This window comes from Bombina bombina, chromosome 3, assembly GCF_027579735.1.
Source record: "Bombina bombina isolate aBomBom1 chromosome 3, aBomBom1.pri, whole genome shotgun sequence".
In the NCBI taxonomy this organism is placed as follows: domain Eukaryota; kingdom Metazoa; phylum Chordata; class Amphibia; order Anura; family Bombinatoridae; genus Bombina; species Bombina bombina.
Window position 1 is genome coordinate 146,917,352 of NC_069501.1, and position 24,984 is coordinate 146,942,335.

General features: G+C 37.0%; 1 protein-coding gene across 1 annotated transcript in view; it reads left to right on the forward strand.

Moving 5' to 3' along the window:
• The window catches only part of TMPRSS15 (transmembrane serine protease 15), an 839,864-nt gene that overhangs the window by 454,748 nt on the left and 360,132 nt on the right, over nucleotides 1-24,984 (forward strand). The gene's annotated exons all lie outside the window — the stretch shown is intronic.

The following is a 24,984-nucleotide window of genomic DNA, read 5'->3' on the forward strand; positions in this document are numbered from 1 at the left end:
AGGGATTGTAAATCAATTTTTTTTTTCTTTAATACTTCAGATGGAGCAATTTTAAGCAACTTTCTAATTACTTCTATTATCAATTTTTCTTCGTTCTCTTGCTATCTTTATTTAAAAGCTGGAACGTAAAGCTTAGGAGCTGGACCATTTTTGGTTCAGAACTTGGGTTACACTTGCTTATTGGTTGGCTGAATGTAGTAACCAATAAGCAAGCGCTAAAATGGGCCGTCTCCTAAGTTTTATATTCCTGCTTTTAAAAATAAAGATAACAAGAGAACAAAGATAAAATTATAATACTAGTAAATTAGACAGTTGCTTAAAATCGCATGCTCTATCTGAACCATTAAAGAAAAAAATGGGTTAACCCATTGAATGCTAACGACGGCTCTGAGCCGTCACAAATTGTCCCAGTCAGGTGCTGATGATGGCTCAGAGCCGTCGCTAGCACTAACACCCACCTTGAGGGAAATCTGGGGGCTCCCACTGACTCCCACCCCGGCGATCTGGCCTGTATTGTGGCAGTCATCACCGGGGCTTCGCGTTTCACGTGATGACATCCCCGCACAAATTTATTTAAAATTTACAATTAACAATATAGGGAAATGGGAACATTCTGCTTAGAAGCCTGTATCTCAGGCATCTAAGCAGCTACAGACCTCCAAGACCCACCGTTGGAAAGGTAATCACCTAACCTACTGTAAAAGTCTTGGGGATCTGGAAAAAAAATATATATATTTTAAAAAATTAAAATAAAAAAGCTCAAATCCAGCTTAGCACTCAAAGGGTTAATATCCCTTTAAGCTGGATCATGTTCTAATTCATATAAAGAAGGACCCAATGCCAAAGGTAAAATTAGTATACCTTTTTTTTTTTTCACTCAAAATAATTATATGATGCAAAATAGATTATTTTCGGGTGACATTATTGTTGTCAGCATTAATGTAGAATAGTATCAGGGCTTAATAAAATAAATTAACCCTAACCACAACTATCCATAAAATAATAATACAGAAATAAGGGGACAGCGCCAATATTACGAAAAAGTATACAGGCTCACTTCTATTTGGACAATCGCCTAACGAAATTGTACAGATGGATAAATAGGGAATATTAAATATATGAAGGAGCGCCCCAAAAGAGGCTTAAGTATACTAGAGAAAGTAGAAATAACGAATTAATAGATAATGGTGTCACAGATGTTATAGAACACTTATAGAACAGATAGTAGTATTAAAAAGTGTCCTAGCCTAAGAGTGGATAGAAACTGGAAAAAAATCTCAAAGAGAAAAGAATGTACTAAGAAAATTGGATATAGCTTATATTGGCCCAGGTAAATATCTGTGTATAGATATAAAGTCTATAACAAGTGACGATAAAGTAACAATAAAGTGACGATATAGTGTGTTAGATAAAATACAATGTCTAGGATGTGAGGGGAAGATGTATTAATTGTATATAAATGGTGGTGATGCAATCTGAGAGGGAAGGGGGGAGGGTTGTATGTGTAAAAGGATATAATGTGCTTTTAGAGAAAATGAAAAGTATAACCCATAAATACTTATTAATGCCGTGGGGTGGTATAGTCAAAAAGTAAAGTTCAGTGGCGTGTAACGAACAATACTATACTAGAGGTATAACCGTGACACAATTATTTTATAGTTCTAAAGTAAAATAGAAACTTTTTATTATTGCAACATTATTGCTATATAATAAATATATTTTACCGTTACCACTTTAGAACTATAGAATAATTGTATACCATAAAGTGTGACCGCACCACCCTTTCTGATTAGTGCGCTCAGGCACGGGATAAAGTCCGGTCAAAGACTGAATAATAGTACAAAATTACAAAAATCCCAGCCACTGAGTCTTAGAATCAAAAAAGTTTTATTCTTCAACAAAAGATATGATCAAAATTGATCTTTCAAAAAGCAATCATGAGTATCAAGGAAACATCAGGTGTGAGTTCACTCAAATCCACACATACCCCATCCACCAAACACATTCGTACTAACCCTCAGCAAATTAAAAAAAACATCAAAGAAAAAACAATCATCAGAAACAAAATTTGCAATGTCACTCCCAGGGCGTCCCCAGAGAGTGAATGTTACGACACCACCCACTCAGGACCTCAAAGGATCAAGAACCATTGCGAGTGTCCACTCAATCTCCAACTCTGTAGTATTATGTTAACTAAGAGTGTCTCATATTAATCGTGGCAACTCCCAAAACAAGAATGTCTCATTCGTTATAGAGCCTCCAGCTGTGACAATATGTATCTGTTTGAAACTATCAGCAATTTGTCTACTTGCCACTGTATAAAAGTGGTCACAGGAGATATGAAATATTATGGTATTTGTAATCCATCATAGTAAATGCTGGTAACGGCTGTAGTGACAAATCTTGTGATTGTTGAAATCTTTTGGTTCAGATGTCCCTTTAACCTGACGTGCTACCGGCCATACATTATATTGCGGGGAGCTGTGAACGTAGTAACGGCCCAAACACACACCCTTTTCACACTTCACTCACGGTATTGTGCACTGTCCCTTTATAGCAGAGGATGTATTACACTCCACATTATCCTTTTCACCAAAACTGCGAGTATCTCATACCCTCGTGGCAGTTCATAACCATTAATGTGTTGTGAATGTGTTGTAAACAAAGCAAATGCTTGAACATTGGTATTACCTCCTTCAGCATATATGAGCATATGTCGGTAGTGCCGTGAGACTCTCTGTCTTCAGTGTGGTTTCTATTGGCCCCCCGTATAGGTATCTAGTCTCACCTCGCAATTTCTGTGGCTTAGGTAGCACGATATCCAGGTAACTGTGGTGGCGTCTCCTCGTTCCGACGCGCGTTTCGGGACTCCGCCCCTTTCTCAAGGAATTTTCTTGAGAAAGGGGCGGAGTCCCGAAACGCGCGTCGGAACGAGGAGACGCCACCACAGTTACCTGGATATCGTGCTACCTAAGCCACAGAAATTGCGAGGTGAGACTAGATACCTATACGGGGGGCCAATAGAAACCACACTGAAGACAGAGAGTCTCACGGCACTACCGACATATGCTCATATATGCTGAAGGAGGTAATACCAATGTTCAAGCATTTGCTTTGTTTACAACACATTCACAACACATTAATGGTTATGAACTGCCACGAGGGTATGAGATACTCGCAGTTTTGGTGAAAAGGATAATGTGGAGTGTAATACATCCTCTGCTATAAAGGGACAGTGCACAATACCGTGAGTGAAGTGTGAAAAGGGTGTGTGTTTGGGCCATTACTACGTTCACAGCTCCCCGCAATATAATGTATGGCCGGTAGCACGTCAGGTTAAAGGGACATCTGAACCAAAAGATTTCAACAATCACAAGATTTGTCACTACAGCCGTTACCAGCATTTACTATGATGGATTACAAATACCATAATATTTCATATCTCCTGTGACCACTTTTATACAGTGGCAAGTAGACAAATTGCTGATAGTTTCAAACAGATACATATTGTCACAGCTGGAGGCTCTATAACGAATGAGACATTCTTGTTTTGGGAGTTGCCACGATTAATATGAGACACTCTTAGTTAACATAATACTACAGAGTTGGAGATTGAGTGGACACTCGCAATGGTTCTTGATCCTTTGAGGTCCTGAGTGGGTGGTGTCGTAACATTCACTCTCTGGGGACGCCCTGGGAGTGACATTGCAAATTTTGTTTCTGATGATTGTTTTTTCTTTGATGTTTTTTTTAATTTGCTGAGGGTTAGTACGAATGTGTTTGGTGGATGGGGTATGTGTGGATTTGAGTGAACTCACACCTGATGTTTCCTTGATACTCATGATTGCTTTTTGAAAGATCAATTTTGATCATATCTTTTGTTGAAGAATAAAACTTTTTTGATTCTAAGACTCAGTGGCTGGGATTTTTGTAATTTTATAGAATAATTGTGTCACGATTATACCTCTAGTATAGTATTGTTCGTTACACGCTACTGAACTTTACTTTTTTGACTATACCACCTTGTTTTCAGATCACGTCTAAATGTAAACAGTGCTTTAACCCTTTGAGTTCTAACAACGGCATGAATAATGCCGTCGCTAAGTTTCGCTAAGTCTCACCCTCAGGTGCTAAAGACAGCTACATGGCATCGCTAGGACTCACTAAATTTGAGGGGGGCCTGAGGGCCCCCATCTCCCTCCGTCTGTCCGATCTTGCCCTTATATTGAAGAGCAGGCTTGGGGCTTCACACGCAGGGTGATTAGATCATCACGCATTGATGCGATGATGTCATCACACAACTTTATTTACTTTCAATTGTGTAGTAAAGTGTAGTAAAAAAAAATAAAAAAGTTAAGAATAAATACATTTAAAAATTATTTAAAAAATGATAAGGGGGTCTCTAAAGGCACATAAATAAAGATCAAAATTGCCTAAAGACCCAAAAAATAGATTTCCCTAAAATAAATTAGTCCCTGTTTTTAATTTTTTTTTATCAATTTAAGTATATTAGCTAAATGATCACTGTGGTAACCAGCGGAGTATTCACCTAGCTAAGAAAAATGACATTCTCTTACTATACGGATACCAATATAATATTTGTTATCACATGAACACCTGGATCATGTGATAACAAATGAATCAATGTTAGAGAGATGCTTTTATTAAACAAAAATATGTATATATTTTTATAATTAGTCTTTAAGAGCACTTGGAAGGTGCTCAAAACACCCTCTTTGCACAGCTCTTACCGTCTTTCAAAACCCCTGTATTTTTACTGCAAAGAAGCTTATTTTTTAAAATAAAAATGATATATTTTCTAGCAGCATTATTTCTTTCAAAATGTCTATTCACTTTGTAAAGATAATTATGTTTGAGCATCTGATGAGTGACGAGGAAGTAGCTGAGTTCCTTATGAACTCCGACTTTGTTTCCTTCTCGGATGAAGCTAGATCTGCTAGAGAAGATTCTGACAGCAGCTTTGTCCATGCATATATAGGGCAAAATCTGAGTGCGTAAGAAATATCTGAATATGTCACTTTACTTAGAAAATTTTTTTTCTAACCAAAGCACCATATTCCGTTAATTTTTATGCACTCTACTTTTGTGTTAGAAATACATGTAGCCCCTCATTTTATTTTCAAAGGGGGGGGGGGGTGCTTTATACAAATGTGTACTTTATGTACTATTTTTAACTTCCCATGTGCCTAGAGCAGTTTAATTGCAGACATGACAGCCTAAACAAAGTCTAAAATAATTGTCTTTTAATTTTTAGGGGTGATGTCTGCAATTAGACAGCTGTAGTCACCTGGGAAGTTAAGATACAGTAAATAAAGTGCACATTTATGGAAACCACACCCCTTAGTGCACCAATAAGGGGCTACATGTATTTATAGCACAATATTGGAGTGAGCAATATATACCTAAACAGCGCATTTTGCTCAAAAAAACCTTTTGTTTTTTTAAACAAGTGCAATATTTGCTTATTTGCTACATACTCCAGTTTTGAGATATAAATAGAAATAAACCCTCATCTGATATACCCATGAGTGTAGTTTCTAAAAATGTATAGTTTAGTTACCATATCTTAACTTCCCTGGTGGCTAGAACTGTTTAAATGCCAGTAACAGAATATTAAATTTAAAAATGTTGTTTTTGATTATATACTAAATTGACATCCCGGCAATAAAACAGTAGAAAAACACAGTGAAATGTTCTCAATTTTTACTTATTTTATACAGGTTATCTTCTACAAATATTTATCCACCCAGGTTTTGATGATGGAGTTTACAAAAATAAAATTGCATACAGTTAATTATTGAGTCAGGAGTAAAAATATACACTTTTTTCTAATGTTTTGCTTTATTTTTCAAAGATGATAACAAATATACATATAATAATGATATATTTTGAATCTGCAGAGTCTACTGAAAAAAAAATTTTTGGTATAGGTTATTCACACAAAAACAACTTCTAAAAGTGTGTGAATGTGAACTGCAACAAAAAGCTCAAAACCAGCTTAGCACCCAGGTGGGGAATGGCTTAACAAACAATATAATTAAATATTGTCAAAAAGCAATACTTGTCAAAGTTGAAAAATAAAGATAATAGTGACAGAAAAATAGTGCACAATCAGCTCATCCTGACAACATAAAAAGAGCATTTAGATGATTTACCAGTAGTGTGGAAGGAAACTGAATACTATGAATTGTGTGATACCCTTTTAAAACCTGATTTAAAAGATGCCAGTACTGTTAGTGACAATAATGTTAGTGTGAGTGTGACTTACAATTAAGTATGAAAATAAAAATTAAAACACCCATTTGACTGGCTCCCATCTTATGGAACTCTCTGCCTCATCCCACAAGACTCTCCCCTAGTTTTAAAAGCTTCAAGTGCTCCCTGAAGACTCTAGTATTCAGGGACACATACAACCTTCACTAAACCTTCCTATATCCACTGCTATCCCCTTAAACCACATAGCATGTAAGCCTATGAGTTCAGCTGTTTGTAGTCCACCTTCATAAGAGCCGACTACAACAGTGCAACTCTCGGCAGGACCCTCTACCCATTTGATCCCTATAATTGTTTTTATATACCACCTATGTTCATAACGCTGCAGAACCTGTTAGCGCTCTACAAATACCTGATAATATTAATAATAATAATAATAATAATGTAGTGGATTTTTATGCAGATCCCCTAAGCTAAGCTGTAGGGGAATATCACTTACTCAACATACCTACAATATATATATATATACGAAAGTTCATAGGGATTTGCACTCTCACCTCTTAAGATACGAGCCAGGGTGTCAGGAACAGCAATATCCAATTCCAAGTAAAAGATCCACAGTCACTGTACAGTGAGCCCGTGATATATATCAATACATACATATGTAAATGTGTGCAATTCCCACTGCATACAGCCTCTCCAATAAGGATAAATTAAGCTATAATGAATCAATACCATGTATGTTAATAGACCTCTCCAATGTCTCCTGTGGCCATTTCAGAGGGTTTTGCACATGTGCAAGATAATAGACTGTTTCCAAATAACCATGAAATAGTTTTAAAGATGTCCAAAATGACCTTTCAAGAATGTATGAAGTGCCTTGGTATGTTTGATTGGAAAAAATAAAACTGTCCTCGAAAAAAGGTTGAAAGTGACCTGAAAATAGATTGTGATCACCAAGAACATTTTGGCTTTATAGAAGAAATAAAACTTTATTGATGATCCAAAAAACGCATTTGCAAGTGTGGGAAAGAGACAAAAATGTGTCATTGGGCTCATGTCAAATTTTAAAGTAACCCTTTTTAGCCAGAAAAAGCAGCAGCCAATAGATTGTGATTGAGGCCATCAATTTGGAATTTTGTGGTCAAAAATGCTTGGTAACGTTTCCAAAATATTATGATGCACCCCAAAGTGTGTTACATTGTACTTCAATTGTCTTTCCCTCTCCCTGTGAAAAAGCAGTAACTGCTATATGATTATCTTTACTTTACACAAAAATATCAGTTTAATTTATATTTGAATTAAGCATGCTCAAGTCCTTTAACATTAAACAAAGGTTGTACTAACAGTCAAGAAATATTATTTGAAAGAGGCAAAATGAGATTTCAGACTAATTGAAAATACCATTGTCTAATTGTCTCACTGCAAGGTATAGCAGGCGTTTACATAGGTGGAATGCATTTGTACATCATTAGATAAATGGCTTATAATGAGGTTGAAAAGGTACTGAAATGGGTTTGAATTTGAAAACCCCACAATAACCAATTCACTACATATCAAATGGACATTTAAATTGATTAGCCATATTGACTTATCTTGCAGTAGCAGATTGCAGACCAAATAAGCTTTATAAATCAGGCCGATTATATCCAATTTTCTTATACATTAATCTTTTTTTTTTTTGTTTACTTATTTATCAAATTATTTTTCTCTTACTTTATACACTTTCTTGTCCTCACGTCCTACTTTTCTTTTATCTGCTCCAGATACTTTTTTACTCTAACAACTTCATTATATCTTTTCTCATTGTTATTATTAATGTGTTCTGTTTGGTGTGACCGCAAGTCAGAAATTTACTTTTTCCCTATACAATTGTGACCGTATGTCAATAAAAAAAAATTCCCTGTACAAGTTTGAGTTGCAATATATGCTTAAAGGGATCTAACACTTTTTTTGTGACACTGACAGCATCATTTTTCCCTAGGGACACCTAGGGTTTAATACATTATTTTCTTCTGGTGTGCATAGTCTGTGTGAATGAAGAGTATATCAGGCATGCTTCATTAACTTCTTGCTTTAGAATATTGTGATGAATAAATATACGTTATATTCATTGGAGTGCTGATAATTTTTTGATTATTTATTGTGGTAATTTGGCAATACCTCTTGTGCACCTGTTTACATATACTTGCATATAATTGGTAGTGCTGTCACTTCTATTATTTAGTATTTATTGTTTGAGCCAACTTAGTGCCGTGCACACTGTTTAAATTTAAAATGGCATTTTTACAAATGCAGAATATTGAGGGCCCAAAGCTCTTTGCTTACTCAGAATTTGATGCTGCTAGAAAAGCTACTTTGTGTACACGTGACAGAGATTTTTTTTTTTAATGCAGAACAAGTTGATAGTAAACCTGTGTCATTGGAACAAATTAATAAACAAAGAATAATGTATGATCTACATTCTGTAAATTTAGCAGAATATTACGGACAAAAAAGAATCCCTAGGGGATTAGGAAGCCACTTACATCCCACTTTGTTTAGAGACAATACGGAATACTATGATAAATTTGAGGGCATATTGAACAAATGTTCGTATGATATCATGATACTGACTATTGAATATATACAAAAGGAATAACCTATATTACAATTAGAAATTGAAACATCAGAAACTTCTATGAGAACCTTAATATCTGACACTGATTATAAAACCATGAAAACTAAATTAGAGGAAGATCTATTTAACTTTTAAAAACAATTGGAAGGTAAGAAATATAAAAAATCTCAGAGAGACCTAACAGATTACCAAAACAATAAAGTGTAAAAATGGTGTAACCATGACTTTGTACCCTTTAGAAGAGAAAATAGGAGAACACCAAAATTAGGTAAATTATTGGGGGAATTATCCTCAGGCAGCGACATGTGTGACTCCACACAGTCTTTTTCCATCAGAGGCAGAGGTACCAGAGGTACATGGAGAAGAGGCCAAGATGAGGGCGTAGGAAACATAGGAAATATAGGCTACCACATGACAACACGACAGAACAGGAGATACATATTGAAAATTATCTAGTCGTCAATATTTCCGGTAAGATCCTTGATGGATCAGTGTTAAAAAATTTCTAAAAGGGTTTGTCCTTTGTCCCATTAATGGGACCAATTTTTTTTGAGACCGAATGTGATTTGCAAAGATTCTATAGACAATTAAGGTTAAAGAGTTTCTTTATTAATAATCCCTCTCAGAAGGATAGGATTGGAGATGAATATTCACAGTTCCAACATCATGTGAGAGAGATTAGACCAAAAAGTACATTTAATCCACCACCTACAAACTCCAGTGTTGAGGCATATTTCACTTTGGTCAAGAAGGATTTTGAAAAATGTTGCAGAACATTCAAATATAGGCATAAATATTATCTTTCTGTATCAGAAAAGGCTCTCATTGGAAATATTCACCAGGATAAAGCTATAACTTTATAACCAGCTAATAAAGGTGGAGCATTGGTAATTATGGATAGGAATAAATATAGAGATAAGATTTCACATCTATTATCAGATAAAGAGAATTATAAGAACGTAGAGTTTGATCCAACAAATACAATTTTAAAAAAAGATATCGAAATGTGTAGATCAGACTTTAGAGATGGATATAATTACTTTACAACAATCCAAATTCTTAAATAATATGCATCCAATAATACCAGTGATATATATTTTACCTAAGATCCATAAAACTCTGATGGACCCCCCCAGCCACCCCATAGTAGCAAGAACAGATTCAATCTTCCAGCATATAGCAATATTTGTTGATAAATTGATAAGACCACTATTAGGGGGAGTAGATTCCTATCTTCAGGATACTACTGACTTCCTAAATAAGATCTCAAACTTAAATATACCATCAAATAGTATCTCAGTAACAATGGATATTGCTTATTTGTATACGTCCATTCCTCATGATCTGGGTATAGAGGGTGTTTTCTATTACCGTGTTTCTCAACAGCCGGGCCGCGGCCCACTACCGGGCCACGACGGCCCTGCTGGTGGGCCGTGACCCGACATTGCCTCCAGACACTCGCTCTGACAGGCCCGCCTTTACACATCTCCTAAGTAAGTAAGCCCACTGACACCAATTACATAATTACGGCCACTGACACCAATGTATATATTTAGGGTGGCCACTGGACACCAATGTGTATTTGTAAACTGTGTGTGTACATATATATATATATATATATATATATATATATATTATTATATAGATCCTACTGACACCAATGAATTATAAAATATTAACCCCACTGTAAACTATATATATATAATATATATATATATATATTATATATATGTATATATATATATATATATATATGTGTATATATGTATGTATATATATATATATATATATTATATATATATATATATGGATCCCACTGACACCAATGAATTATCATATAATTAACCCACTGTTTTATATATATATATATATATATATATATATATTATAATTATATGATAATTCATTGTTGTGGGATCCATATATAATATATATAAATGGTTTATAGTGGGTTAATTTTATAATTCATTGGTGTCAGTGGGTGAGGGAGGAGAGAGAAAGAAAGAAAGAGAGGGAGGAGAGAGAGAAAGAGAGGGAGGAGAGAGAGAGAGAGAGAGAGAGAGAGAGAGAGGGAGGAGATAGATAGAGACAGAGAGAGAGAAAGAGAGGGGGGAGGAGAGAGAGAAAGAGAGAGGGGAGGAGAGAGAGAAAAAAAGAGAGAGAGGGGAGGAGAGAGAGAAAAAGAGAGAGAGGGGAGGAGAGAGAGAGGAGAGAGAGAAAGAGAGGGGTGGAGAGCGAAAGAGAGAGAGGGGGGGAGAGAGAGAGAGGGAGGAGAGAAAGAGACTGTGTATATATATATATTTTTTTTTCTTCCAAACCTACTGCAACCCACTCCCGATGCTTACCGGGCCCTGGACCGGTCCGGCTAAAACTTACCGGGCCTTGAGGTCACTTAGGTTGAGAACCACTGTTCTATTACATTGAAAAAGCTGGTCTATATACACCTTCTGAAAAAAGATTAATTAAGGATCTGTTAAAAATCATATTATATGAAAATTATTTCATGCTCCAGGACACCTTCTATATCCAGACAAAAGAAACCGCTATGGGCTCAATGTTGCACCAACGTATGCAAATCTCTTTGTAGGTAGGTTTGAAAAACAAATCATCTTTATTAATGAATTTTTCGAGAGCAATGTTTTAGGCTGGTATTGTTACATTGAGGATATCTTCTTTGTTTGGACTGGTAATATGGAGAACCTTAATTTGTTTGTATCTAGACTGAATAAAATATCTCAACATTTACAGTTTACTATGGAATGTGACACGAACAGTGTAAGTCTTTTAGATACATTAGTATCAATTAAAGATGATAAGTTAATACGTGACATCTTTACTAAAGTGTGTTAACTTTTGATATTTTTCACCCCCTGCAATGATAAAAAGTTAACCTTTCAGTCAGCTCCTTAGGGCCAAGAGAATAGTATTTTATCCCATTAAGATGCAACAAAGATTGGATGAAATGGTTGACAAATTTAGAGTTAGAGGATACCCAGATAACATTTTAAAAGAAAATCTGGAAAAGGTGAAATCAATAGATAAATCAACTCCATTATCGAAACGACCCAATAAGGAAAATAAGTTCTCAGTCCCGTTTATTACTCAATATGGCTTTCATAGTGGAAAATTAAGAAAAATAATATTTAAACATTGGCATCTACTTAAAGATGATCCACAATTATTGAATAGCTTTAAGGACCCCCTCTTCTTTCATATAAAAGGAATCCAAACCTTAGGGATGATAAGTTAGGGCGGATGTAGGTTCTGCACATCCGTCCAACCCACTACAGAAAAACGGTTCATTCCCATGCTATAATTGTGCCCAGTGCAATTACCTCATTCAAGGAGAATATGTAATCATACAGGACACAAAATTAATATTAAAGGCACAGATACATGTAACACAAGTTATTATTATTATACTTTATTTATGAAGTGCCAACATATTCCGCAGCACTGTACATGGGTACAATTCATTTAAATAAAACAATGGTATCGAACTTGGGTACAATTTATTTAAACAAAACAATGATATCAAACTTGTAAGAGACAAGACAAAATTTTAGAAACATATACAGGAATAATTGAGGACCCTATTCCCTTGGGAACTTACAATCTAGAAGGGTAGGAGGTTGAGAAACAGGTGAGGACTGCAAAATTGAGAAAGATGTTAATGAAGAGTTAGATGAGGGAAATGTTAATTTATTACTGAGTTGGGTGGTAGGCTTCTCTGAACAAAAAAGTCTTCAGAAAGCATTAAAAAGAAGAAAGATTAGTAGAAAGGCTGACAAGATGAGGAAAAGTGTTCCAGAGGGTAGATGCTGCACAACAGAAGTCCTGCAGTCTAGCATGGGAAGAGGTGATAGTCGAAGATGCAAGGAGCAGGTCATTATTAGATCTTAGTGGGTGGGTTGGAGTATACTTGTTGATTACAGAGGATAGGTAGTTGGATTGAGTGAGTAGCATTGGTGAGAGCTTAGTATGTAAGGGTGATAATTTTGAATTTGATTCTGCTGTGAATGGGGGCCAATGAAGGGACTCGCAGAGAGGTGCAGCAGATACAGAGCAACGGGAAAGGTGGATTAGCCTGGCAGAGGCATTTAGGAAGGATTGAAGGGGGGAGGCGGGAAAGAGGAAGGCCATAAGTAGGTTATTGCAGTATTCAAGTCGGGAAATAAGAGAGTGGATAATTTGCTTTGTGGTGTTAGCGCTCAGAAATGGGCGAATCTTGTAAATATTGCATAATTGGTTGTGGCAGGATAAAAAAAGTGATTGGATGTGGCGGATGAAGGATAGATTTGAGTCAAGTGTAACTCCAAAGCAGCAGACTTGGGGTGATGGAGAAATGGTGATGCCATTGACAGGGATAGAAAAGTCAGAAGTGGGTGTAGAGCTTGAGGGAGGATGAGAAGGAGCTCAGACTTGGACATTTTATTCTTTAGGTAGTGAGAGGCCATGTAGGAAGAGATACCAGATAAGCAGTCACTGAAATGAGAAAGGACAGAGGGAGAGAGACCGGGGGTGGAGAGGTAGATCTTGGTGTCATCAGCATAGAGGTGATAGTTAAAGCCTTAACTGTTGATGAGTTTACTAAGTGAAGAAGTAAAACTGGAGAAGAGTAGAGGACCCAGATCAGATCCTTGAGGTACTTAAACAGACAAAGGCACTGGAAAGGCACTGGAAAGGAGGAGTCACCAGCAAATGACACAGAAAAATACCTGTGAGAAAGATAAGAGTGAATCCAAAAAAGAGCAGTGTCACAGAGGCCACAAGAGCTAAGGGTCTGTAGGAGAAGGGGGTGGTCAACTGTGTTGAGGGCAGCTGAGAGGTCAAGTAAAATAAGTATGGAGTAGAGGTTATTACTTTTAGCAGAAAGAAGATCGTAACCTTGGTAAGGGCAGTCTCAGTTGAGTATTTGGGGCGGGATCCAGATTGCAAGGAGTCAAGCAAAGAGTTGGTGGATAGGAAGTGGGTTAGGTGATGCTAAACTAGTTTTTCAAGGAGTTTTGATCTTAGTGGAAGCAGTGATATGGGTCAGTAGCTTTCAGGAGAATTAGGGTCAAGGGAGTATGGGAGTGACCTTGGCATCTTTGAAAGAAGATGGAAATGAACCGGTAGAGAAATAGGTTAAAGATGTGAGTGAGAGCAGGAGTGAGGGTGGAAGACAGGGAGAGTATTAGATTGAAAGGGATAGGGTAGAGCGGGCAGGTAGTGAGGCATGAGGAAGATAGTAATGAAGAAACTTCATTCTCATTGGCTGGATGGGAAATGCAGAGGGTGGCAGAGGGAGTAACTAGGCCTGTTGTTGGAAGATTGCAGGTTGGTGTTTGGGTGTTGCTTCGGATAGTACGTGTTTTGTTTAAAAAGTAGTCTGCCAGGTCTTGAACACTAAAGACAGAATGGGGGGTGGGGGGTGGAGCAGGTGGGTTGAGAAGAGAGTTGACATTGGAGAAGAGTTGTTTAGGGTTTGAGGAAAGAGTATATATGAGAAAAGAGAAGTAGGTTTGCTTGGCTTAATGAAGGGCAGAAGTGTGTGAGCGAAGAATAAACTTATAGTGGATGAAATCAGGTTTCAAATGAGTCTTTCTCCAGGCATGCTCAGTAGCACAGGAGCATTTTTGCAAATAGCTTGTGAGAGTGCCAAGGTTGTAACTGACGCCATGATGTTTAATTAGCAATTGCATTTTTAATTTGCTTTCCTTCTAAAGATTACATTTTAAATTTACTGTCCCTTTAAAAATGTCAGCCTTACTAATCATGGATGACTTCCATCAATCTAAATCCAAGAATTGTCAGTAAGGTAAATCCTATAAACTCTAGTACCAATGTATAGTCCATACCATTGTCTTTTTTTAAAACAATTTCACCTTATCCACTAGATTTAGCAGCACAAGAACAATACTAACATTCTTTCCTTTTAATTCATTCTAAATTGTTACAAACATTATTGGTTAGTTGTTTTAGTGTTTTTCCATTTGTTCCTAAACAATCAGCATATATAACATCTCTTGCTATAATTACTCTGGGCATTACTGATGTTTAGGTTTTTTGTAACACTCTTCTTTTAGCGATTCCACTAATTTGCTTTCCTTTTTAAGTTATTTCCCAATTCTCTTCTATAATTGGATTTGTATGAAAAAAAACAGCATTTGTTTATTTGAAATCAAAGCTAAATATGTTTAGAATTGAGATGTTGGTTGTTTAACTGCAATAAAAAGTTCTAGTTGTCATAAAGTAAATATTCATAATTATAAATACATAAGAGGCAAAACAATGATTTAAGAAAAGGTTTATTTTATTTATTTATATTTTATTTTTTGTATAATTCAGATAAAAGTAAATGAGGTAAATCACAATTCTTTAGAGAAATTAGATATCTACAAAACTTTCAATAGAATTTGGGCCAGATTAAAAGTGGAGCGCTGATTAACGCGCCCGTTTGAGCGATAATTGAGCTAGAAGTAAGTTATTTTGGCCGCGTCAGGTTGCACTCGTATTATGAGTTTAAAGTAAACAGTTCTTGCTCGTGCGCTAAACCCGATGATCACAAAAAGCCAGGATTACAATAAATCATGCGCGTTCAAGTAGTCCCCATAGCAGTCAATGGAGCAAAAGAAGTGGAAAAAAACCCTACTCATGCACAAACCTAATCGCATATTCTCAGGTGCACTGACCCGACATGAAAATATGAATATTTAACATTTCAATGCTCTTTGCATAAATAAATATTTGTGATGTTTTCTGCACAATTATATATTTATTTTTTATATTTATTATGATTATTAATAGGTATATATATATGCAATAAATACACACTATAACACTTTATTAAATAGGAATATTACATAAATATGTTTTTATATGTTTTCCCTCTACTTAACTGCAATGGGCTCCGATGTACTTAAATATATGTCTTATGTGTGTACATACAGTATGTGTTCATGTCTTTATATGTGTATATGTCTGTAACTACATATAAATACATACATTTGCACACACACACACACACACACACACACATATATATATATATATATATATATATGTACACACAAATACATCTTTAGACATGTATATGTATATATGTCTATGTTAAAGCCCTTTGCCTGCCTTTTTTTGTCTAACACCTGAGATCTCATATATTTGAGCCCTTATATTTTTTGTGTTCAGTATTATTTTTAATAAGTTTATTAGATGGTGATATTATGAGTGTACTTTTAAATGCTGTTTTTATGTGTTTTGTGAGACTTTTTTGTTTCGTGAAGCAGTTAACCAGAGCTCTGAAGACGCAATAATTAATCTAGCAAAAATCGTGATTAAGCTCAAGTGATCACGACAGGGGCGGAACTTACATGGCCCCAATGGTTGCAAATGGGATCAGGACTGGAGGTCTGCTACTCTGGGGGGGTGCACCGCCCAGCAGATGCAACAGCTATGTAATATGTATCTGAATGATCCTGCTGGGGATGGGAGGAACAGGGGCCTCATGTGACACTGCGTGCAAACTCCCGCTTGGTGCTGCAGTTCCCCCCCCTGACGGGCTGACACTTACAACTTCCTCCCAGAGTGAGTCCCTCCCAGTCCCAGCATCTAATGCACGCAGTCGTGTAGAAAGAATGAGAGAGGGAAGAAACAGCCAGCGGGCTGAGGGAGGAAACTCAGGCAAGCAGTACTGCAGCAACTGCTCTTGAAGGGGGTGCTCCGGTTGGTCTTGTAGTCAGCTCAGCAGGGAAACAAACCTCACCTGAGACTGGCAGGCTGGGAGATAAGTGACCTGAGACATCGTATAGATCAGCCATTGTGTACCTATCTTCTAGCTTTGGCAGGAGGAGGAATGGTAACATTGCCACTACCTATCTGACTTAACCTGCTGGATAATTACGTGAAATCTAAGTGCTGTTCAGTGCCCACCCTATTGAAATTGCTATTTGGTATGTGCCATCAACAAATTCATTGAGGATCAATAAGGACCTTTCCACTGGGAAGCGGAAGAGGGGTGGAGTTACAGAGGAAGGCGTCCAGTTACTATAGCAACTGGTGCTATTACCGGGACCTAATCGATATACAATAGAAAAGCCGTGAAACAGATTGGAAATTAGCTCTGCCTCAGTACTACTGGACTTCACAGCCGTGGCCGTGGTGTTGGAGCACGTCATGGAGCTTGGCAAGGCAGTATTACACAGAGTACAGTCTGCGTCAGTGTGATCAGGCGGCCACGGTCAATTTTATGATTCATTTACCTACTATAAATAAAGTTACTGCATTTGAATAGTATTTTAGTTTTAAAGTGACTTTTTAAAAATGATTTAATGTCCATAACCAAGAAAACAAAACAATTATAAACAAATAGCAGCACAGCCTGAGGGACAGTAATGTCACAGAAAAAAAAAAATACAATGTGGCGCCTCTCTAAATTTCTGTTTAATGGCTAATTGTTTTTATTTTACATTTTTCTAGACTGCTGCTCAATTGTCTTTGAAATATTTAATTGTAAAATTGGGAAGATTTTATTGTAAAATTATTTTTTATTATTTTTTTCATTGTGTACACCTTTAAAGAAATCATGCCCACAGTACAACAAATAATGAACACAATATAGTGAGCAGCACAATATCACAAATAGTGAGCACAATATAACAACACAAATATTGCAGTGCATAAGCTTTGTGTGTTTTTAGCCCTTAAATATGGTTGAATATAAGTTGTGTCTGCAAGTTGTCATTGTCGTGAAGTTTCAGTGTGCGCTAGAGCTAGAGAAATACGCTTTTAATCCTTCCTGTGCTATTTCTTTTTTAGTCTGTTTACAGTTTAAATAAAGAACTTTGAAGCATTTTATGTTTTTAGGCTCAAATATTTTCTTCTGAACAAATATCCAAAGATTGTAAATTTGGGACAATTATGAATTTAATAATAACAATAAAATAAATATTAATGGTTATAGCCAGCGTATGAAGTTAGGAAGCCAATCTAGAGGAAAGTCAAATTTTTCTTTACCAGATATTGTAGTAAATATTGGGTCCCTTTTTAAATTCTTGCACCGGGGCCCTGAGGTCTCTAGTTACGCCTCTGGATCACGATTACTTTCAACTCCTAATACCAAACCAAACGACTGCACAAAAACCCGTGATAAACCCCTTATCGCTTGTGTGCAGTCGTTTGTGCTCCATTAGTAATCTGGCCATTTATTGGTGGTTTTCTGCTGATTATCATTATATACAGTTTTTTTAAAGGTTGTGATCAACCCTTATCTAATTGTTTTGGAAAAATGATCAAATGCTTTATTTACAAAATTCACCATATGCTTAAAGGAGTATGAAACCCAAATTTTTTTTTGTGATTAAGATAGAACATGCAATTTAAAAAAAAAACTAACCTTGTTTATTATAAAGAATACCTAGATAGGCTCAAGAGCAGTAAAACACTTCTGGGAGGTATCTTCTGATTGGTGGCTGCACAAATATGCCTCGTCTCACTGACTTAAACAGGACAGTATTCTATAAAATTGTTTTTCCATTAATGTGTTTCCAATTATTATTATTTTTTACCTTATCTCTTCTATAACCCACTGGGAGTGTAATTTTTTCTACTGGCTGTGTTAACACAGCTTGGCCTTGAGGCCAAAAACTTTCAGGATAAGTGGGGATACCACAGGCTAAATAAACTATTTAAAATGCCAATATAAGGGTAATGGAAATACTTGTAAACAATGTAATACACTCCAGCAGGTACAGTAGATCATTGGGAACAAATTAAAGCTGGGAACATTTTGAGAGTAAACTGTCCCTTTAACTGATGTGTTAAGTTGGCTCCCAATAGAACATTGCTGCTTTTTAACAAAGGATACTAAAAGAAAAAATAATATTTGATTATAGAAGTATATTGACAAGATGTTTAACATTGTATGCTCTATCATACTCATGAAAGTCAAACATTTTAGGTTTCAAGTCCCTTTAAAGGATCAGTAAATACAATAGATTTGCATAATCAACATATACATGATAAAAAGACAATGCACTAGCACTTAGGGGCATATATATCAAGCTCCAAATGGAGCTTGATGTCTCGTGTTTCTGGCGAGCCTGCAGGCTCGCCAGAAACAGCAGTTATGAAGCAGCGGTCACAAAGACCGCTGCTCTATAACCTGTCCGCTTGCTCTGAGCAGGCAGACAGAATTCGCCGGAATTCAACCCGATCAAGTACGATCGCGTTGATTGACACCTCCCTGCTGTCGGCCCATTGGCCGCGAGTCTGCAGGGGGCGGCGTTGCACCAGCAGCTCTTGTGAGCTGCTGGTGAAATGCTGAATACGGAGAGCGTATTGCTCTCCGTATTCAGCGAGGTCTGGCGGAAATGATCCTCACTGTCGGATCAGGTCCGCCAGACTTTAATAACTAGAGGCCTTAGTCTGAACCTCAAATGAATAGTAGATTTTTTTCTGACAAATTTCAAAGTTATGTCTATTTTCACTCCTCCTGTGTCACGTGACAGCCATCAGCCAATCACAAATGCATATACATATATTCTGCTAATTCTAGCACATGCTCACTAGAAATTGGTGACTCAAAAAGTTGAAATAAAAAAGTATTTTTGTTAATGGAAGTAAATTTGATAGTTGTTTAAAATGTAATGCTATAATAAAGGATTGTTATTAACTCTATGGGCCACATTTATCAAAGCTTCAACATTTAGACAATCAGCAGTTTCAATAATTCTGCTGAACCTCGCTGCAGCGATTTTTAATTTTATAACAAAATAAGGCTTAGGGGCCAAATTATCGAGCTCCAAAAGGAGCTTGATGCCCCTGTTTCCGCGCAAGCCTTCTCAACTGATCTGCTTCTTCTGAGGCTGCGGTCTTTAATCGCCCGTTCCTATACGATCGGGCTGATTGACACTCCCTGCTGATTGGCCGCGAATCTGTAGGGGGCGGCATTGCAAAAGCACTTCACAAGAACTGCTTGTACATTGATAAATCCCGACATGTCTGCTTGCACGATAATAAATCGGCCCCTTAAAGCGCTTGTGTCAATTAAGCCACAAAGATCAGCGTTCTGTTGATAACGTTAAATCGTCAATAGAACTATTGCGTCAATTTATCATTTGTTTAACACAAAAATCAAATACAATATGAATCACACGATGCATTTAATCTTTACTTTTACTTAGCTCCTTTACTTTGCTCTAAAATTTTATTATAATAATTGATCATTTATAAGAATCTTTAAATGTTGCAGTGCCATTTCAGAGTATTGTTTTGTTTTTTACTAGAAATCTTAATTTATCTAATGGTTAATTACTACATAATAGAAAGTTATATGTTGTATTTATTTTGATTTAAAGAATGTAATTGCAAGTTTGTTATAAAAAAATTGTAAAACATTGCATTTGCACCTTTAAAATTACAAACATTTTATATAATGCATTTTACAGAAAATATTTTATGACAGTTTGTAAATGAGTTATGAAGTTAAAGGAACATTAATCACTAAGGGCCAGATTATGAGTGGATCACTATTTAATGCTCCCGCATGAGCGTTAACTGCTGAGCTAAAATATTTGCACTTGCAGGTTGTGCCCATAATAAGAGTAAAAAGTAAACTGTTTTCACTGGTGCTCTAAACCAACGACTGCAAAATGCTAAACTTAGAACGCGTGAGCATTCTATTAAGGTCAATGAAGAAAAAAAAGTGGAAAAAACCTAACACCCAACTCATATGCAAACCCGATCGCATATTCTCATGTGCGTTAATCCGACATTTTAATATGAATATTTCACATTCTAATGTTCTTCACATAGAAGAATATGTTCTATTTATACATAAAAATATATATATGTATATATGTATATATATATATATATATATAGAGAGAGAGAGAGAGAGAGAGAGAGAGAGAGAGAGAGAAAGAGAGAGAGAGAGAGAGAGGGAGAGAGAGAGATGAGAGAGAGGAGAGAGAGAGAGAGAGTATCTCATAAAAATTAGTACACCCCTTACATTTTTGGAAATATTTTATTATATCTTTTTATGTGACAACACTGAAGAAATGACACTTTGCTACAATGTAAAGTAGTGAGTGTACAGCCTGTATAACAGTGTAAATTTGCTGTCCCCTCAAAATAACTCAGCCATTAAGGTCTAAACCGTTGGCAACAAAAGTGAGTACACCCCTAAGTGGAAATGTCCAAATTGGGCCCAAAGTGTCAATATCTTGTGTGGCCCACCATTATTTTTACAGCACTGCCTTAACTCTCCTGGGCATGGAGTTCACCAGAGCTTCACAGGTTACCACTGGAGTCCTCTTCCACTCCTCCATGATGACATCACAGAGCTGGTGGATGTTAGAGACTTTGCGCTCCCCCCCCCTTCCATTTGAGGATGCCCCACTAATGCTCAATAGGGTTTAGTTCTGTAGACATGCTTGGCCAGTCCTTCAACTTTACCCTAAGCTTCGTTAGCAAGGCAGTGGCTGTCTTGGAGTTGTGTTTGGGGTCTATCTTATGTTGGAATACTGCCCTGCAGCCCAGTCTCCGAAGGTAGGGGATCATGCTCTGCTTCAGTATATCACAGTACATTTTGGCAGTCATGGTTCCCTCAATGAACTGTAGCTCCCCAGTGCCGGCAGCACTCATGCAGGCCCAGACTATGACAATCCCACCACCATGCTTGACTTTAGGCAAGACACGCTTGTCATTGTACTCCTCACCTGGTTGCCGCCACACGCTTGACACCATCTGAAGCAAAAAGTTTATCTTGGTCTCATCGGACCACAGGACACGGTTCCAGTAATCCATGTCCTAAGTCCGCTTGTATTCAGCAAACTTTTTGCAGGCTTTCTTGTGCATCATCTTTAGAAGAGGCTTCCTTCTGGGACGACAGCCATGCAGATCAATTTGATGCAGTGTGCGGCGTATGGTCTGAGCACTGACATTCTGACCCCCCCTCAAATCTTCAACCTCTGCAGCAATTCTGGCAGCACTCATATGTCTATTTGCCAAAGATAACCTCTGGATATGATGCAGAGCACATGCACTCAACTTCCTTGGTCAACCATGGCAAGGCCTGTTCTGAGTGGAACCTGTCCTGTGAAACCACTGTATGGTCTTGCCCACCATGCTGCAGCTCAGTTTCAGGGTCTTTGCATTCTTTTTTATAGCTTAGGCCATCTTTATGTAGTGCAACAATTCCTTTTTTTAGATCCTCAGAGAGTTATTTGCCATGAGGTGCCATGTTGAACTTCCAGTGACCAGTATGAGAGACTGTGAGAGCAATAACACCAAATTTAACACACCTGCTCCCAATTCAAACCTGAGACATTGTAACACTAATGAGTCAAATGACACCGGTGAGGAAAAATGGATGATTGGGCCCAATTTGGACATTTCCACTTGAGGGGTGTACTCACTTTTGTTGCCAATGGTTTAGACATTAATGGCTGTGTGTTGAGTTATTTTGAGTGGACAGCAAATTTACACTGTTATACAGGCTGTGCACTCACTACTTTACATTGTAGCAAAGTATCATTCCTTCAGTGTTGTCACATGAAAAGGTATAATAAAATATTTACAAAAATAGATAGATAGATAGATAGATAGATAGATAGATACTATAAAACCTATATATATAATATAATATATATATATATATATATACTATATATATATATATACAGTTGCAAGAAAAAGTATGTGAACCCCTTTGGAATTATATGGATTTCTGCACAAATTGGTCATAAAATGTGATCTGATCATCATCTAAGTCACAACAATAGACAATCACAGTCTGCTTAAAACTAATAACACACAAAGAATGAAATGTTGCCATGTTTTTATTGAACACACCATGTAAACATTCACAGTGCAGGTGGAAAAAGTATGTGAACCCCTAGACTAATGACATCTCCAAGAGCTAATTGGAGTGAGATGTCAGCCAACTGGAGTCCAATCAATGTGATGAGATTGGAGGTGTTGGTTACAGCTGCCCTGCCCTATAAAAAACACACACCAGTTCTGGGTTTGCTTTTCACAAGAAGCATTGCCTGATGTGAATGATGCCTCGCACAAAAGAGCTCTCAGAAGACCTGCAATTAAGAATTGTTGACTGGCATAAAGCTGGAAAGGGTTATAAAAGTATCTCCAAAAGCCTTGCTGTTCATCAGTCCACGGTAAGACAAATTGTCTATAAATGGAGAAAGTTCAGCACTGCTGCTACTCTCCCTAGAAGTGTCCGTCCTGTAAAGATGACTGCAAGAGCACAGTGCAGACTGCTCAATGAGGTGAAGAAGATTTCTAGAGTGTCAGCTAAAGACTTACAAAAGTCACTGGCAAATGCTAACATCCCTGTTAGCAAATCCACAATACGTAAAACACTAAACAAGAATTGATTTCATGGGAGGATACCACAGAGGAAGCCACTGCTGTCCAAACAAAACATTGCTACACGTTTACAGTTTGCACAAGAGCACCTGGATGTTCCAACAGCAGTACTGGCAAAATATTCTGTGGGACAGATGAAACCAAAGTTGAGTTGTTTGGAAGAAACACACAACACTATGTGTGGTGAAAAAGAGGCACAGCAAACCAACATCAAAACCTCATCCCAACTGTGAAGTATGGTGGTGGGGGCATCATGGTTTGGGGCTGCTTTGCTGCACCAGGGCCTGGACGGATTGCTATCATCGAAGGAAAATGAATCCCCAAGTTTATCAAGACATTTTGGCAGGAGAACATAGGCCATCTGTCTACCAGCTGAAGCTCAACAGAAGATGGATGTTGCAACAGGACAATGACCCAATGCATAGAAGTAAATCAACAACAGAATGGCTTAAACAGAAGAAGAAAATATGCCTTCTGAAGCGGCCCAGTCCAGAGTCCTGACCTCAACCTATTGAGATACTGTGGCAGACCTCAAGAAAGCGATTCACACCAGACATCCCAAGAATATTGCTGAACTGAAAACAGTTCTGGTAAAGAGGAATGGTCAAGAATTACTCCTGACCGTTGTGCATGTCTGATCTGCAACTACAGGAAACATTTGGTTGAAGTTATTGCTGCCAAAGGAGGTTCAACCAGTATTAAATCCAAGGGTTTCACATACTTTTTCCGACCTGCACTGTGAATGTTTACATGGTGTGTTCAATAAAAACATGGCAACATTTCATTCTTTGTGTGTTATTAGTTTAAGGCAGACTGTGATTGGTCTATTGTTGTGACTTAGATGATGATCAGAACACATTTTATGACCAATTTGGTGCAGAAATCCATATCATTCCAAAAGGTTCACATACTTTTTCTTGCAACTGTATATATATAGATATATATATATATATATATATATATATATATATATATATATATATATATATATATATATAAAGATATAAATTGGAATATCTAATTATAAATACTTAGAACATATTCTGCTATGTACAGAACTATATGCAGAACATTGAAATGTGAAATATTTATAGTAAATACACAGTATAACACTTTATTAAATATGAATATTGCATAAACATGTGTTTGCTTGTTTTCATCTACTTAGCTGCAAACGGCTCCAATTCATTGCTATTCTGGTGAACTGTAATACACTTTACAGGCATAAAAAAACAAAAACTTATTTTTATGATTTTAGTGTCACATCCCTCCCCCCTCTAATTTTTTCTTGTCCCAACTGCACACCCATGCAGTGTTTGCTGAGGTGAGTGGGCACTTTTACAGCCCTTACACTCCCCCATAAAAAGACCACACTTTCTAATTTTTAAGATTTGGAAGAGGCATTTTTTAATAGGTAGTGTATTGTAAAACCATATTGCCCTTAATGGGCAATATTAGGGGCATGCTATTATTATTTTACTAGTTGGTAACCCTGCCCAGAGGACAGTCTATGTGTTGTTAGAAAAAAAAAAAAAAAAATAGAACTACAGAAAAAAATAGACAAATTATCTTTTTGTAGGGCATTGCCCTAAGTTAAACAGCTCTTTTGCAGTTACCAAAAATTCTAAGTCCCCCCTAACAGTAAAACCCACCAACCACCACCCCCCCCCCAAAATAAATTGACCTAATACTAAAAAACCTAAACTATCCATTGACCTGAAAAGGGCATTTGCATGGGCCCCTTAAAAGGGCATTCAGCTCTT